At 40.5% G+C, this 18918-nt stretch overlaps 1 non-coding gene across 1 annotated transcript; it reads left to right on the top strand.

Moving 5' to 3' along the window:
* Window positions 1-2151: 2151 nt before the first annotated feature.
* On the top strand, window positions 2152-2258 carry LOC127133312 (small nucleolar RNA R71). Its single transcript, XR_007807297.1, has one exon. It is a non-coding gene; the product is annotated as a small nucleolar RNA R71 (small nucleolar RNA).
* The last annotated feature ends 16660 nt before the right edge of the window (window positions 2259-18918 follow it).

Consider the following 18918-nt stretch of genomic DNA (forward strand, 5'->3'; position numbering starts at 1 on the left):
ACGTGTACAGGGCTAACCCATTTGCTATCGGATATAGGATATATAATACCTGCCTCTAATAACTTCGTTACTTCCTTCTTCACTACCTCACTCAGGATCGGGTTTAGTCTCCTCTGATGTTCCCTAGAAGTTTTACAATCTTCTTCTAGCATGATGCGGTGCATACAAATAGAAGGACTTATCCCTTTGAGATCGGTGATGTTGTATCCTAGTGCGGTTGGATATTTTCTTAAGATATGTAGGAGTTTTTCGGTTTCGAGTTTTCCTAGGTCTGCATTGACTATCACTGGTCGTTCAAGTTCTAAGTCTAGGAATTCATATCTCAGATTTTTGGGAAGTGTTTTCAGGTCGAGGGTTGGTTTCTTAAGGCATTGCGTAGGATCCGATGTTATTGCTAAACATTGGTTCAGTCTGTCTTCTACACAACAGTCAGACAATTCGTCATTTTCTAATTTTGTTTCTTTTATGCACTCATCGATGATATCCATGAAGTAACATGTGTCATCTATTGCAGGTGCTTTCAAAAATTTGGAAAGAATAAACTCAATTTTCTCTTCTCCTACTTCAAAAGTGAGTCGTCCTCGTTTTACATCTATGATGGCACCGGCGGTTGCTAAGAATGGTCTTCCCAATATAATGGGGGTAACTTCATCTTCTCTTATGTCCATAATTATAAAATCGGTTGGAATGTAGAATTGACTTATGCGCACGAGAACGTTTTCAAGAATTCCTACGGGATATCTAACGGAACGATCTGCTAATTGCACATACATTTTAGTTGGTCTTAATTCTCCCATTTCAAGTCTCTTGCACATGGACAAGGGCATAACACTGATACCGGCTCCTAAATCGCATAAAACTTTGTCTATGACAAATTTTCCTATGTGACAGGGTATAGAGAAACTACCAGGATCTTTAAGTTTATGAGGCATATTCTGGATTATTGCGCTGCACTCAGCAGTGAGTGTAACGGTTTCGCTCTCTTCAAGTTTCCTTTTATTAGAAAGAATTTCTTTTAAGAACTTAGCATATGAGGGCATCTGTGTAATAGCTTCTGTGAAAGGAATGGTGACGTTTAATTGTTTCAGTAGGTCAAATTTTTTAAATTGCCATGCGTCTTTGGTTTTAATTAGCCTCTGAGGGTAAGGGATAGGTGGTTTATAAGGCGGTGGAGGTACATAAGGTTCTTTCTTTTCTACGGTTTCCTTGTTACACTCTTCCTTTTCCTTAGGTTTACTTTCTTCCTCAGTTGACTTTTTAGAGTTTTGGTTCTCAATCCTTGGGTCAGACGGTCCTTCTACCTCTGTTCCACTTCTTAGTATAATTGCATGAGCGTGGCTTTTCGGGTTAGGTTGGGGTTGTCCAGGAAATGTACCAGTTGGGGCAGCAGTAGGTGCTTGTTGTTGAGCTACTTGTGAGATTTGTGTTTCCAGCATTTTGTTATGGGTAGCCAGGGCATCTACTTTACTTGCTAGTTGTTTAATTTGTTCGTTAGTGTGTACATTCTGGTTTAAGAAATCTTTATTGGTTTGCTGTTGAGAAGCTATGAAGTTCTCCATCATGATTTCCAAATTGGATTTTCTAGGAACGTTATTGTTAGGTGTAGATGGGGTCAGCTTTTGATATCCAGGAGGTATAGCTGGGGCTTGACTGGGAGCTTGTCTTGGTGCGTATAAAGCATTGTTACTCTTATATGAAAAATTAGGATGGTTCTTCCAGTTTGAGTTATAGGTATGCGAGTAAGGATTTCCTTGAGCATAGTTCACCTGCTCTGCTTGGATTCCTGTTAGGAGTTGACAATCTGTAGGAGTGTGACCTTGAATTCCACAGACTTCGCAATTTTGAGTTACGGCAACCACGGCGGCTGGAGGTGATACATTTAAACTTTCAATTTTCTGGGCAAGAGCATCCACTTTTGCATTAACATGATCAAGGCTACTTATCTCGTACATGCCAGTTTTCGTTTGAGGTTTTTCTACCATTGTTCGGTCGCTTCCCCACTGATAATGGTTTTGGGCCATGCTTTCGATAAGTTGATAAACGTCAGCGTAAGGTTTATCCATAAGCGCACCACCTGCGGCGGCGTCTATTGTTAATCTTGTGTTGTATAAGAGACCATTATAGAAGGTGTGAATTACTAACCAATCCTCTAAACCATGGTGTGGACAAAGTCTCATCATGTCTTTGTATCTTTCCCATGCTTCGAAAAGAGACTCGTTATCTTTCTGTTTAAATCCATTTATCTGGGCTCTTAACATAGCTGTTTTGCTTGGAGGAAAATATCGGGCAAGAAAGACTTTCTTCAACTCATTCCATGTGGTGACTGAGTTGGAGGGAAGAGACTGAAGCCATCTTCTAGCTTTATCTCTTAACGAGAAAGGAAAGAGACGAAGTCGAATTGCCTCTGAAGTGACACCATTAGCTTTAACAGTATCAGCATATTGAACAAATACGGATAAATGAAGGTTTGGATCCTCGGTAGGATTTCCAGAAAATTGGTTCTGTTGCACTGGCTGCAACAGCGAAGGTTTAAGTTTGAAGTTGTTTGCTTCGATTGCGGGTGGAGCAATACTCGAATGCGGCTCATCTTACGATGGAGCAACGTAATCTCGAAGAGCACGAGCTCGTTCTTCCATCTCGGGTATCGGCGAAGGAAGAAGATTTTTGAGATCAGGAATTTCGATTGGAGGAAGATTGTTTGCAGCACGATACTCCCGAATTCGTCGTAAGACACGGAGATATCGTTCAACGTCGTTGATTCGTAAGTAATACGGTTCGCCTTGTGAGCGAGTGTGTGGCATACAAATCAACGAAAGACAAAAGGAAAAAATAAAAATTGCCCTAGTCTCTACAGCGTAACAGAAGAGTTACGATATCGACTAAATAAAAGTCCCTGGCAACAGCGCCAAAAACTTGATCGCGACTTTATGAGTCTATTGGGGTATTAACTGCAAGTGCACAGTCTAATCGTGTAGTTTTAAAAGATATCGATCCCACAGGGACTTAATGAATCGATATACCGTTTTTCTAGGGTTACTTTGTAAAGCTAAGGCGGATGATACTTTGATGATTAGGGGGAAAAAGTAAAACTAAAATTGGATCTAGATTAAATATCGAATAACGCGGATATCGGTATGTAGTTCATCGTAATTAGGGAATCAAATCTTCGTTGGTTTCTTAGTTTTAAAATAAGTCCTTTCATTAGACACTATTGATTAAAAATCTTTTCTCAAACTCTCGCTCTGTTGAATAGACTATGATTTTACCTTAACGTACGCTCTCACTATTTAGTTAAAACTAAAATCACTTTTTGAAAACAATAGAATCTATAGAAACTCTTTTTATTAAAATACTAACCGTTTAAACACCCACGTCTCAAACTCTCGCTCTGTTGACTTAGATTATATGATTAAACTTAAATGCTTAACTCTCGTCCTCACATTTAACCTTTAAAAATACTTTTTGAAAATGATTAGAATTTAATTAACTCTAAAAATTGCTTTCGCCCTGATTTAAAGTTAATGTCCAATTTACACTGTCCAGTTAAAAGCTCAAACTGTCGTTCTATTGATTTTAACTTCTTTATGTCTTTTACTCTCGTACAAAAACTTTGGTATTAACCCTGTAAGTTGAGACCATAAAAAGAGTGACTATATTTTTAAATAAATTTAAACCAACTTAGTTTTGATTCCTTTATTCTGCTTACTTTACATACCGATATCTAAGTTTATTTAGTCGGACATGCTAAACAAGCCTAAACAATAATTATGCTTAAATACAGCCATATCAGACAAACAGTATAGATAAACTGCAGTATAGAGCATATATAAATTAAAACAATAAATTAATGAACCTGTAAAATTAATAGAAATCTTGGTTGTTCTCTAACTTTGATGCTTGAACACTCCACCACAAACCGGTTGGATTTGTTCTTCACAATCTTCGATCAGACAGTAAAATAAAGGCGAAGGAATAGAATACTATGATCTAACGTAAGGTTAGATCCAGTAAAAACTACACAATAGTTTCCGGTGTAGAAACTAGTGTGAAAGAAAATAAATTCAATGCTTTTGAAATTAACTAGAAATGAAAAGGAAATAAAAATTGCTAAGAAAGTAGAATGCTGTAAAAGAAAGTATTGTTGTAAAAGCTTGCACGGCCGAAAGAGAGGAGAGCTCCAGGGTTCCATAATTGGTCCTATTTATATCCATCCTACAGTAACTGTTTCTTCCAAAGTCCCTTCAGTAGGTTTTCTCACGTTTCAACGAGTCAAGCGGAAGAATAGGATGAACGTGCTTCTGTTACGCGTCAAAGCCAAAAATATAGGAGAGGGGGTGTGACGTTCGTCACACCATGTGTTACGCTCGTAACACAAAGCATAGGGGCGTGACGCTCGTCACGCCCTGTGTGGCGGTCGTCACAGAGTCTCAGCGCTTCTTTGTGGGCTGGGCTCTAGTGAAATGCTTTTCCTAGAGAATCCTCTTTTTGCACCCCCTTTTCTTTCTTTTTCACTTATGCTTCAAATAATGTTACCTGAAATAAATAGGAGGAAAATACCAAGTAATATCGAATAATATAAAATAAATCGAAACAAATAATAATATAATTTAATTAAATTGAGTCCAAAAGTGTGATATTATTTCATGTTATCACACTTTCTGTCGGATGTGAGACTGGAATCAAGGGATAAAATACCCTTTGGAATTGATAAACATGTCATTGCATTTGCATATCCATTAGCATATCTTGCATAACAGGTACCGATGCGGTGTTCTCATATTATTTGGTGTTCCACTAGCAGGATAGCTGACTCAGGCATTCACCGGTACGGTACCCGCAAAAACCAGCAGAGAGTAATGGAAAGCCTACAAGCAGAGCTCGCCGAGATGAGAATCCTTATGACCCAATTCATGGATGTGGTTCAAGGGGTGGCCCAGGGGCAGCAAGAGCTCAGGCAGATGATGCAGAGAATCTCGCCACTACTCAACCAGAGACGTTGACTGATCCTCCAGCTGGAGAGGTTAATGGACCCAGTGGACCGGGGCCTACCCCGATCCCACATGTCAACTCTGGTCAACAGCCCGTCCATGATGATCGGGACGATCGATCCACCCTGATGCAGGAAGACTTTGGCATGGGCCATGGCATGGACCCCATGTTTAGAAGATTAGAGGAGAGGCTGAAGGCTGTGGAAGGGTAGAATGCTATCGGAGTAGATGTTGCTGACTTGGGATTGGTCCCAGGCGTGAGGGTGCCACCGAAATTCAAGGTCCCGATATTTGACAAATACAATGGCAACTCTTGCCCGAAGATCCATGTGCAATCCTATTTCCGTAAAATGGTTGCATACTCTGACGATGAAAAGTTGCTCATGTACTTCTTCCAGGACAGCCTAGCTGGGGCATCCCTGGAATGGTATATGAGGCTGGACAGAGCCCACATCCGTTGCTGGAGGGATTTGGCCGAGGCTTTCGTGAAGCAGTATCAGTATAATGCAGACATGGCTCCAGACAGAACTCAACTTCAGAATCTGTCTCTTAAAAGCAATGAGTGCTTTAGGGAATACGCTGAACGCTGGAGGGAGACAACTTCCCGTGTTCAACCTCCTATGTTGGAGAAGGAGATGGCTAACATGTTCATGAACACTCTGCCCGAACCTTACTTGGAGCGCCTGGTGGGTTGCAATGCCTCCAACTTTGCTGATGTAGTCTCTACCGGCGAGAGGGTGGAGAACTATTTGAAGATATGCAAGATCCAGAGTGGAGTTGGATCTTCATCAGGGGTGAAGAAGTCGTTCATTCAGGGACAGAAGAGGAGAGAAGGGGATGCAAATGCCATATCTTCTTATCAGAACAGGGGTAACCGGAGGAATAACTTTCAGAACTATCATCAACAACCGTATGTTGCGGCTGTGACCATTCCGGCTGCAGCACCGCTACAACAACAACAACCACAACGTCAGCAAACTCAGTACCAACAACAACAACCGGGTAACAGACCCGCCTATCAACAGAGGCAAAGGATGATGGACCGACGTTTCGACACTCTTCCAATGTCGTACGCTCAGTTGCTTTCTAGTCTTCAACAACTACAACTTGCGCAGTTACGCACTCTGGCTCCTCCTATTGGTAGGCTTCCGGTGGGTTATGACGCCAATGCTAGGTGTAGCTTCCACTCTAGGGCATCTGGCCACAATATTGAGAACTGTAAAGCTTTTAAGCCTGTAGTTCAGGACCTCATAGATTCAAAGGCCATCAACCTTGCACCGGCTCCTAATGTCGTCAACAATCCCATGCCACAACATGGTAATGCGAATGTTAATATGATGGAAGGGGAAGCCAAATCCGTCAAAGATGTGTTGAAGTTGAAGACTCCGTTGTTGGATATCAAGGGCTACTTGTTGAAGGCCGATGTTTTCCCTGTTTGTGGGAAGGGTTGTGTGGATTGTGCTACTCAGAGTGGAGGTTGTTTGAAGTTGCAGCAGGGTATCCAGGCCTTGCTCGACGAAGGTACCCTCCAGGTTGAAGATTTGTCTGTCCAAGAGTCTGTGGAAGGGGTTGAGGAAGAGGTGTTTGAAGATGCTACTGATGAATTCGCAGATGTTGTTCCTACTGATTCTATAATCCATGGTGATGTATTTAATTTTTCCAAGGTTGTTGTTGATATCCCAAACAATGTGGTCGATTCTGATATAATTGAACTTGATTCCGATGTGTCGGATGTTTATGTTTCAATGAATGAGATTTTAGAGTATGACTATGATGTTGCTACTATCACCATTTTCTACCCAACTAATCAGATCAATGTGCCAGAAGCACAACTGGTGCCACCAGCGCGACCGTCCACTATGACTATCACAACCCCTGGTCCTTTACCTTTCACCAGCGAAAGGGCCATTACTTGGGATTATGAGGGGAGTGTGTACACGCACGATCATGGGGTGGAACGGCCACTGAAGGTAGAAGAGGGTCAGAATTCTGAACTTGAAGTTGAAGGTCCCGCAGTGGACAATGTTGGTGGAATCGGGCGATTCACCAGGAGTGGTAGACTGTTCTCACCACCCGTTACCCAAACTGATAGTGTTGATGCTGCGGCGAAAGCCAAAGGCAAGCAAGTCGTGAATGAGGGTGCCTCTACACCCCGGGCTGGTTCTGAGCCCACTTTTGCGAAGGATGTGGACGAGCTTTTGAGAATTATAAAGAAAAGTGACTACAAGGTAGTCGATCAGTTGATTCAGACACCGTCCAAGATATCCATTCTCTCACTCCTATTGTGTTCGGAGGCGCACAGGGAGGCACTGCTGAAAGTCCTGAATGCTGCATATGTGCCTCAAGAGATCTCAGTGAACCAACTGGAAGGAATCGTTGCAAATGTTCATGCAAGCAACGGGTTAGGTTTTACTGATTCTGACTTAACGCCAGCTGGACGCAACCATAACAAGGCTTTGCACATCTCGATGGAATGCAAAGACACCGTGTTATCTCATGTTCTGGTGGATACAGGTTCCTCTCTCAATGTGCTACCCAAGAGAGCCCTGTCAAGGTTAGAAGTAGACGGTTTGGTCCTGAAGCCTTCAGATCTTATTGTGAGAGCCTTTGATGGTTCTAAGAGGTCGGTGTTCGGAGAGGTAGAATTGTCAATTCAGATTGGATCACAAACCTTCAACATCGTCTTCTATGTGATGGATATCAGTCCTTCCTATAGTTGCCTGCTGGGTCGTCCTTGGATCCATAATGCTGGGGCAGTCTCTTCAACTTTACATCAGAAGATTAAATTCCCAGTCAATGGAAGGATTATCACCGTCTGTGGTGAGGAGGACATTCTGGTCAATAACCTGTCTACATTCAAGTATGTAGAGGTAGAAGGTGAATTTCATGAGACCTTATGTCAGGCCTTTGAGGAAGTTCAGATTAAGGACGCAGCGTCGGTGGAAGAAGTTAAAGCGGGTGCCCCTATTTCGTCCTTTAAGCAGACACAGGCCTTGGTAGATTCGGGCGTTGCCCCCGGTTGGGGACGTCTGTTGGAGTTACCAATGAAAGAAGACAAGTTCGGGATTGGGTATCAGCCAACTCTGACTTCTACAACTTCAACACTTCAGACTCGTCAGGGGCCGATTACTTTCTCCAGCGCTGGCGTCATCCAATATGGCCAGATCTCTGCGGTCAACGATGAAGATGGGGGCAGTGATTGCGACATCGATAACTGGGTGCGTCCGAGGATCCCGGGTGAAGTCATCAACAATTGGTCTTCTGAGGAGATTGTCCAAGTCACTTTTCTGGAGGAGTAATTTTTCTTGTTTATTCATGCATGTCTAAGTCTTACGTTCCGCCCAGGGCGTAATGACTCATTGTAGGGCTCATCTATGTGGATACCTGCATTTTTTATCATAAATAAAGGACGTCTTTTTGCATGCAAATATTTTGTTCACTGTCTTTCTATTTTTGCAGTTTTTAAAAAAAATAAAAAAAATATTTGGCAATGTTTTGTTTAGCTTTCATTCCTTGTTCACACTCATAAGCACATACCATCACTCATGCAGATGCACGTCACCAGATCCTATTGATAACAGTTCTGCTATGGCTCGCTTCGACTTTGAAAATCCAATCTTTCAAGCTGAAGAAGAGGGTGATGAAGACTGTGAACTCCCTGAAGAACTTGCCAAGTTGTTAAAACAAGAGGAAAGGGTCATTCAACCGCATCAAGAGTCTACTGAAGTGATTAATCTTGGCACCGAGAACGTCAAGAAAGAAATCAAGATAGGCGATGCTTTGGAAGACGATGTGAAGAAGGGGTTTGTAGCGGTGTATTCGTCGCTATATGATCTATCGATTAAACCATAAGCAAAGCATACAATGATTTCGAGTCGCCACCGCACTTTTATTTATCCAAAGGACTGGCTAAAAAGCGAACAAAAGCCTAAGAAGTTTTACACGTAGAAAACTAATAAAAAGATCAGAGAGTCTGGGTAAGGGGTAAATTACGCAATGGGAAGGTGTTAGGCACCCACTACGTCCTAGGTACTCCTAGGGAGCCCTTTTCACACTTGTTGTATAAAATTGTTATTTGTTATGAAATAAGTATTGTGCAAACATGATTGGGATGATGAGAAAAGAATATACAATTTTTATTGGGTTTGAACGGATGAACCCGTTGCCTACGTACCTTCCATCAAAGGTAAGGATCAAAACGCCGTAGTTCGGCTAAAAACTTCCAAAAGTTAGTGGATTCAATTTTAAACACAAGCCCTAAGGTCTTACGTTATCCACGGGAGAAAACTCAACCTTATACAAACAACAGGTCCACCGTGTGAGAACAGCTTCAACTTGCTAGTGAGGGGTTAACCCTATAATAAGCAAGGAAGACTTACAATTCAATCAACTAAGGACAAATAGGTGAGATTGACATCAACCAACTAAGATAAACCAAACCTAATAGCTCATGTATGAAAACTTAGCAAGAATGGACAAAGCCACAAAACAATTGAATGGGTGAAGTTAATTGATTATGATTATGAAAGTAGGGTCAAAGTATGATTAAGGTTAATTCAAAAGGAGTATTATGAAATGGAGTTTGGAAAAAAGTCAAGGACTTGGGTCTAGGTTTTTAATTTGAAAAGCATGAGGATGTTTGCACAATATCTATCTCAAGTTTGAAAGTAAAGTGTGAAAAGGTTTAGGACATAATGGGATGAATGGATGAAGATGGATTGTAAAACTTCTTAGAAGGTTCACCTCTTGAAATCATATAGAAGATGATTCAAGTGTGTCCTTTGGAATGGGCAATAAGCACTAAAATAAACAAACAAATGATACCGGATGCCACTCAATGGTCTTACTCCAATCTCACAAACAAAAGCGGATATCGGATACCAATAAATGGATTTACACCAGTCTCCTAAAACAGAAATGGATATCAGAGGCCACTCAATGGACTTATACTAATCTCCTTAACAAAGAAATGAAAAGTGGATACCGGATGCCAATCTGTCTGGACTTATACCAATCTCCAACAAAGGAAGCAACATTTGGATGTCAGATGCCAATTTATTTGGGCTTACTCTAACCTCCAACATATGATCATAGGAATACAAATGCCAAATTACACGGACTTACAATTGTATCCTCACATACAAACAAACAAAGCAACTTATGATCACAGGAAAGCAAATGCCAACTTACAGGGGCTTACAATTGCATCCTCACATACAATCAAACAAATGCATCAAGTAAAGAGATGAGTGGCCAATGAAATGGTCTTACAACTCACTTCCATATCATAGAAACAATGGCCAAAGGAATGGTCTTACAATTGTTCTCAATGGGGAAACAACAAAGCATAATGATGTCACAAAGACAAATGAGATGATCATGCAATAATGAGCAATTAATGATGATAAGTGCATAAAGCATGCAAGCAAACATGTGCATATGAAACAACAATCAGTCAATGAAAGCAATCAGCACACACTATAACCAAACAAGGAGGCTCATACAAAAGGGTTAGGCATTGAAGCCAACTGGAATAGGGTCAATGGTGCTCTTAACCTTGCCATTGAGGGGCTAAGGTAAAGCAGATGAAAGGATATGAGGGGTGTGCCTCATTGCTCTTATCCCTGGTCAGGGAGAGCATTGAATATCAGAAGGTGTGGGAGTTCAGAAAGTAGGAACTCTCTCCACAAGTTATTGACTCAATAGATCTTGGGTTAAGACCTCAATGCTACAACCATGTAATGGGAGCAAGGAGAAGACTCACAGAATAGTAGGAGATAGGTTGCTTATCTCTTGGATTCTACCAATTGCCTTATTTGAAGGACTTTTCCTGCTTGGGACAAATATAAACACACACAAGCATTGCCTCTTAAGGAGGACTTCAGACAGTTGCCTGGCCAAATAACAGGCCAGGTCTTCCAGACTACATGAAGAAAAGGGATTATACCTCAATGCAAATTGCTATATAGCAAAGCAAAGCAAGTTCAAAGAACTAAGCAACTAATGGTACCTGAAATAGTCAAACAGAATCAGTACACAATTCAAAAGTTAAAGCAAAAGGAGGTAGGAATCATCAGTCAAAACAAACAGACAAATGTGCAATGCACAAGTCTCAAGGCATATGAGCCAAGCAACCTACAAAACAAAGAGGTTAGCTCATGATAATCAAATAAACTCATTCAACTTGTATAAGTTTCTTTGAGACAATTGCTTCTCAACCTGAAAACATGAACTCAAACATAAGCAATAAGACCACTAGGACAAGCCTAGGGTCAAAAGAGAATGAGAAAGTCAAAACAGCAAGTGATATCCAATCAAAATCAAATTCAAACATTTAAGAAGCAAACTCAATTGGTTTCATGTTCATATCATGCATCATTATCATTTCATAAGCAAGAGAAGTCAAAGCATGGCAAATGAAAGCTCATAGAAGTCAACAGCAAGACTTAACTCAAAACCAATCATAAACAATTCCAAAAATCATCAAATAATTCATGATCAATCATAATCCATAACATGACATGCATATCAAATTTCAGCTCAATTGGATCATGGGAAGATGGTCAATGAAAATCAGAAAGTCAAAACAATTTCAAACATGCTCAAAGAAGTCAACCAAACATGCATCAACTTCAAAAATTCATAAATCAGTGATAACATATAAGAAATGAATGGGATCAACACCATGGCAAAGCTTAAGATGTCTACTAATCACATACCAAATTTCATGTCCATCTAATTAAGTATGAGAATTTCACAAATGATATGGCATGATGTGTCACAAAAAGTCAACATATGACCAAACAGGGGAGAAAAATCTCAATCAATTGGAAAATGCCACAAACAAATCCACAAAAAATCACATGTAAACTAGACATACTCAAGTGAATTCATGCAAAAAATCAAAGCATTTTGAGATCAATAAGCATGGTATTGAAAATCATGAAATTGCACATCAATGGTGTGACACAAATTGTCACACCCTAATTCAAAAAATCATAACTCACAACCCAGATAAGATAAATTCATGAACTCTATACCAAAATCACCATGGATGTGTCTAGTTTGTGCATAAAAAATTTCAAGGCCAATGGATAATGCATCACTATTTCACAAATGAATTGGTAAAAGGTACAAAATATTGATACATGTCACAAACCCTAATACCAATTAAAAACCAACCATCCAAAAATTCTGGAAAAAATATGACAATTAAGTAGAGATCATGATGAATCAAATGCAAAAAATCCCATGGAAATTGGATCAAGCATGGTGAACTTATGATTTTTCAAAGATTGTGTAACAAATGAAATAAAAATTGCAAAAATTAATTGAATTAATGGATTAAATAACCGGTCAGTGGCAAACTTGTAATAACCTAGGCAACTTAACCAAACGCTGCGTTTTGCACACGGAAACGGAATGTTGTGATTGGCCAGGCTAATGGAACAGTGACAAAATCATGCAACACACGTGAAAACACATAAAATCTGGAAAAATGGATTTTAGGGTTCTTGGAACAGTGCTTCATCATCTTCATCAACCAACTCGTGCCAAAAAAAATTCCCAGAAATAGAAATTGATCATACCATCATGACCAGCAAACATCATACATGCATAATCCAAACATCAATTTCACCAAATCAACTTAAACAACACGAATCAAACCAAAACAAATTTCAACAACAAACTTAAAACCTAGATTTCTCAGCCAATATGCAATCATTTTCAACCATTCAAAGTTCATTGTGACCAGGGTAATGAGATCTACACATTGCATATCATGATTTTGAAAAAAGAAGGAATCGAAATCTTACTTGCTTTTGAAGAAATTAGTGAAACAGTTGTGGATTTGGTGATATAAGCTCAAACAGATGTCCAGCCAAGCTTGTAATGATGGATACTTGAAGACCCTAGCTCAGGAAAGCTTGGAATGGATGCGAACCAAATCTGCCATGGAAGGATGTTGATATAGCAGCTGCCTTTCTTTTGCTTACAGTTGGGATGTGAGGCTCACAATAGCTTCCAAATGGTTAATGGGTGATGGAACAAGCAAGCAAGACTCGAGTTCTTTGGTGTTTTTTACAGAAAATTCGAAAATGGAAGAAAATGAAAATTGAGAGCAAGATGTTTTCTGTTCTTGAATTGAGGCTGCTAGGGTTGCTTTGAGCAGAAAAAGTGGTATATATTTGCTGTTTAAGGAGCTAAGTATCATTAGTTCAAGTGGTAATCCCAATTTGCCAAAATGACATCCTTTGACAAAGTTGCTAAGAAAACAATCCAAGTTGGTATGGGGTGTAGGTCTGCACGAAATGGGCCTTCCAACATGTTTCAAATGTCAATTCAGAACTTATTCAAATGGCAAAATGGATTAAAAATGGTTATTTGGAAATTTCACTTTTCACCCTTACTTGAAAATAAAACATGTAAGTGCAAAAAGGCCATTTTGATTGGTGAAGTTTTGATGAATGGTGATGACATTTTTGGAAAGAGGAGATCAAATGTGACTTGTTGCAAAAAACCCCACCCAAATTGGCCAAATGGTTTGAGAGATATGGCCTTTTGAAGTTCAAAATTTTCTGAAAATGAATTGATTATAACTTGCCAACCACACATGGGAATTGAGTGTTCTTGGACTTTTTGAAAATGGGAGAACAAGATCTTCAACTTTCATGTTGGGCAAAAATTCATTTGAGGCTTGTATCATGATGCAAGTTTAGGATCAAGAAGTTTCCATTTTTGGCAGGTGAAAATTACAGGTCAAGTTTCTATTTTGGGAAATTTTCTGTTTGACTTCAAATTCTTCCATGATGATGTTTGACATGATATATGAGGCCTATATGGACATGAATGAGCTCCCTCAAACCAATTCCCACCATCAAATCACTGATTAAATCCACAGTTGACCAAGTTTGACTTTTCTAGGGTTTTGCTTGATTGAACCACCTTCTGATGAATTCCAAACCCTAATTCCTTGAGATCTTGATTCCAAATGATAACACAACATATATGAACTCTTGATTATTGATCATGGTGCCCAAATTCTTCAAGAATGGCCACCATCCACTGTTTAATGACTGAATTGACTGTTTGACTGATGATTGCTTCAGCTGCAAGTAACATGGTTAGATGACAATATTTTTGTACTTTTTGGTTAGTAAACATACGAAAAGAAAAGATATACAAATGCAAAGCATGCTTGGTGATCAAGAACCACACTCACAAGGCAAACCACCCACTAGGAGGGAAGCTAGGGCATGCAATGATCCTTGAGGCCATGATATGATATGATATGGGCCATGAGGGATCTTAGGGCCAAAATTGGGGTCTTACAGATGCCCCTATTTAAGGTCATTCTAGCCGGAGAAGTGAAGTTTAGAAATCTTCATCTCGACGCGGTAGAATGGGCTTAAATAACAGTAATGAGACAAATTTTGGTCCCTAGGAGACCTCATGATGCAAATGTATGCATGCAAAAGACACAAACTCTGTGGGGAATATGGTTCACACAGAAGAAAAGACGATCCATCGGAGTGATACGCTCACCAGGAACAGAGACTCTAACAAGACTCTAGTTGGGGATAGTAAGAAAAAGAAATGCGTGAACAAGACACGACTCTGATTAGGGAAAAACAAAATTGACACCGCGTGAACGAGACACGACTCTAATTAGGGAATAACAGAAATCAAACTGGAGACCTCACTGGGGAAAAGAATTCCAAAGGAAAATAAATCCATTGGAAAGACACAAGCTAACTCCTGAGGAGAAGCAACAGGAAACTTCAATGAGGAGGTACCAAAGAAATGAGATGTTACCGGTATAAGGGTAACAAGCTCCGGAAGAATGAACATCTAAGACCGGTATAAGGGTGAGAGATACCAATCAACCAACATCTGAGAAAGACCTGAAAAGGTACATAAGCTCAGGGAAATCTGATTCCACAAGGGACCGAGGTCATAATAGGGAGCAGAAAGGAAGGAACACCAGGGATACCGGTTACTGGGTATATAATAGGTGACCGACCGAAGCGTGAATTGGTATATATGCCAAAACACTCATCATCCGAAAGGAGGGCTTGAAAAAGCAAATCGACTTACAGGATGGACATTCGAATCCACGACGGGTAAACGAATCTTACTCGACTGGGGACACAAACCCAAAGAGTGCATGAGATACAATATCCATTACCGGCAGACCGTGGATAAGAATACTCGCATGAGATATATTATCTATTACCGTCAGAACGTAGATAATAAACTCGCATGGTAAGAAACACCAGAGATACCGGTTACTGGGTATATAATAGGTGATCTACCGAAAACGTGAATTGGTATATATGCCAAAACACTCATCATCCAAAACACAAACTGGTTAAAGGATGGATATTCGATTCTACAAAGAATACGAATCTTGCTCAACTGGGGAAAATCAGCAAAGGATTCCAACTAAAGAGCGCATGAGACATATTATTCATTACCGGCAGACCGTGAATAATATACTCGAAAGGAAAAGACACCAGAGATACCGAAGTATATAATAGGTGACTAACCAAAAGGAAAGACAATCGATACCAAGCATCCGGGTAAACGAAAGACAACTCAAAGGGATAAATTGCAAGCATCCGGCAATTATCCAACAACAAAGAAATATTCGATTCCACAAAGGGAAATAACGAATCTTACTCGACTAGGGAAACACAAAAGGCTTCGACTGAAGAGTGCATGAGATATATTATTCATTACCAGCAGACCGTGAATAATATACTCGCATGGAAGATTATCCACAACCGGTTACTGGGTTAATAAAGGATAAATCAACCGAAAAGAAAGGCATCGGGATACCAAACTAGGTATATAATGATGACCAATCAAGGGGAGCAACAAACATTACCAACAAAAGGGTAAATGAAAGGCAATCTGCTGAGGATTCACTGGGGAAAATCAATGATCCAGGGATGAATTGCATAAATAGCAACTATCCACAACAACAGGCTAGGGATATAATGACGACAATCAAATATCCGGGGAACGCAATCACTGACAAAAGGTGAAAGGACCCACTGGGGATAAAATTGCTAGCATACGGCAATTATCCACAAAAGATTTGCTGGGGATATAAGTGCTTATCTGAGCAACTTATCCGAGCAAAGGAAACTCAGCATCAAGAACTAGATGGAGAGAACCACAAATTTAGGGTTTACATCTACCGAATACGGGGTAGAAAACCAACAACTCCGCGTGGGGATAGAACAAATCACAAATCCGCACGGGAAACCAAAATAGGGTTTATAACAAACCACAAACTGCTGGAGAGCAGGAAAGTAGGATCTACAACTACCGAACTATTAGGTAGAAAACCACCAAATCTGGCTGGGGAATAAAAGGTGTATAACCACAAATTCTGCCAAGAAGCCAGGAAAAACAGGACTTATAACTACCGGTATGAGGGTAGAGGCCCGAAAAAATTCCGCTGGGGAACAACCCACTGGGAAGCACAAGATATTTGACAAATGGCCAATTCGGGAATAATCCGAAAAGACAGACTGAATCAAGACACGTCCTAATGAGGATATAACTCAAATAGGAAAGTCCATCCCAATATATATGTTGGGAGGAAACGGAAGAAACCGTCATCCACGAGGATATATCTCAGTGGGGAACTGCAGAATGAAAGACAGACTTTTTCTGCTTATGGGGCTGACTCTATATGGAGAGATTTTAAACACCCGACATCTGCTTGGGGAGATCTGTAAAGAGATCTATATCATCCAAAAGCAGGGAACAACAAACAAAGGATATATGGCAATAAATGCAACATGAATATCTGAATGTTTTATGAGTATGCATGAATATGCGTGATTTATGTTTGATGAATGCTGACAAAACAGACAATTCTAACACAAACAGGTCCAGGAACTCAAACGCCCGGTATTATACTTCCAGGGGAAAAACCAACTGGAGAGCCAATCTGCGGAGATCTGCATGCTGTAAAGCAAAGATCTGCGGGTACTGCTGGAGAAGCAGAGGGTCAGAGATATCAGGAAACAACCCAATCAAGGTACAGAAAGTCACAACGGGCAAAGACAGCCACCAAGACGAATCTGTAGGGGAACAAGAGAAAATCCAGGATATCTGCAAGGGATCCCAGTGTCAACCTGAGAAACAAAAGGTGCCTTGCACAAGCAAGAACTGCTGTAGAAGCGAATCCACAAAACTCCACTGGGGAACAACCCACTGAGGGAGAATGATATCATCCAAATAGAATCTAACTGCATAAGCAACTCTACTGGGGAAAAACTGTCGGCTACTCTCTTGGGGAACAACCCACTGAGGGAGGACATATCACACAAGTAGGTTCTGCAACAAACCACTCCACTCGGGGAGAATATACATAGCAAACTGATCACAACAAGTAGATTCTGTGATATAAGCCACTCTACTGGGGATCACAAGCAGTCAGGAAATCAATCCGTTCACTGGAGGCCAAAGCCATCATCCAACCATACTGGGGATCGAAGGAGTATTCAACAGGCAAAACTGCCACAACAAACACTCTGCAGACTATGCTGAGGAAAAGATGGATTAACAAATTGGGATATCAACCCAACCGACCAATGAGTAGGAAAATAAATCCTGCTCTGCTGAAGAGAATAACTCTGATGGAGAGATAGCAACAAATCCGCAGACGACTTCGCCGGGGAAAAGGTAAAGTACCGGGTATCAAACCACTGACTTACCAAGTCTTCAGAAAGAAAGCGATCGTGCTGAGGAAACAGACAACTCTGCCGGCAACTGCACTGGGAAGAGTGACAACAACTCTGCTCGCGATTCCGATGGGGATATTAATAACAGCTCTACTCGTGACTGTTGAGGAGACAAATAAAGTCTGGGAATGTCGACCCGCTGGAGAAAGTGACGGGGCACCAAGATGACAAACTATCAACCGTCGAAACTTCTACAAGAAAAACACCCATGCCAGGGAAGATTGCTGCTGGAGAAAACGAAGTCTTCAACAACACTCTGCTTGCGACTACACTGGGGAACAACCCCAACAACAATTCTGTTTGAGGAACAACCCCAACAAAGATCCGAAGAAAGAAGATACAACCAGACCAGGAATATGAACAAATGTCTTACCTGTTGGAGATCATGCCACCCTCGGGAGAGCACTGAGATATTCTCGAGTATCCTTTCAATATTGTGAATGTTCACTTTATTTAAAACAACAATTTTGAAAAATTTGATTTGTTTAAAACAATGACATTTTATCAATTTAAAACATACAAAACATTTGTTGGATTGAAACAAATAAGAGTGCAAATAATTGGATAAAAAGCTCAAATTGATTTGATAGAATGGTAGCCTGCAAATGGCAAGGCTCCATAGATCTGTACAAATTTGAAATCAGTGATATATATTGGAAGAGGGCTACATTGAACATAATGATCCTTTCTCTACCAATTTGAATCTCGATGTATCCGAAGCTTCAGTTGACGACGAATCGAGAATCTTCTGACGAAATGACGACTGTGGAACAGAAAGCCTTGTCAGGATGCAGTTACTTGCCAGATCCCTAATTTTTGCCTAGATTTCCCCAGAGTGAGGTACTCAATCTAGCGGGATGCAAATATATTCTTTTTTTTCAAGTCTCTAATTTTTGCCTGGATTACCCTTGTGGGTTCTCCACCGAGACGCTCATTTTTGCCTAAGCTGCCCTTTCGGGTTTTCAACTTAGCGAGCTATTCTGTTTTTTTTCATTTGCATATACTTTTTTATTTAGGCAAAGTATCTCTTGACTGCATCTGAATTTACAGGACGAGTGAAATCCTCCCCATCCATTGTTGTAAGCATCAAAGCACCGCCTGAAAAGGCTCTCTTAACAACATATGGACCCTCGTAGTTTGGAGTCCACTTGCCCCTGGAATCGGGC

The sequence above is a fragment of the Lathyrus oleraceus genome, chromosome 3 (assembly GCF_024323335.1).
Source record: "Lathyrus oleraceus cultivar Zhongwan6 chromosome 3, CAAS_Psat_ZW6_1.0, whole genome shotgun sequence".
Classification (NCBI taxonomy): domain Eukaryota; kingdom Viridiplantae; phylum Streptophyta; class Magnoliopsida; order Fabales; family Fabaceae; genus Lathyrus; species Lathyrus oleraceus.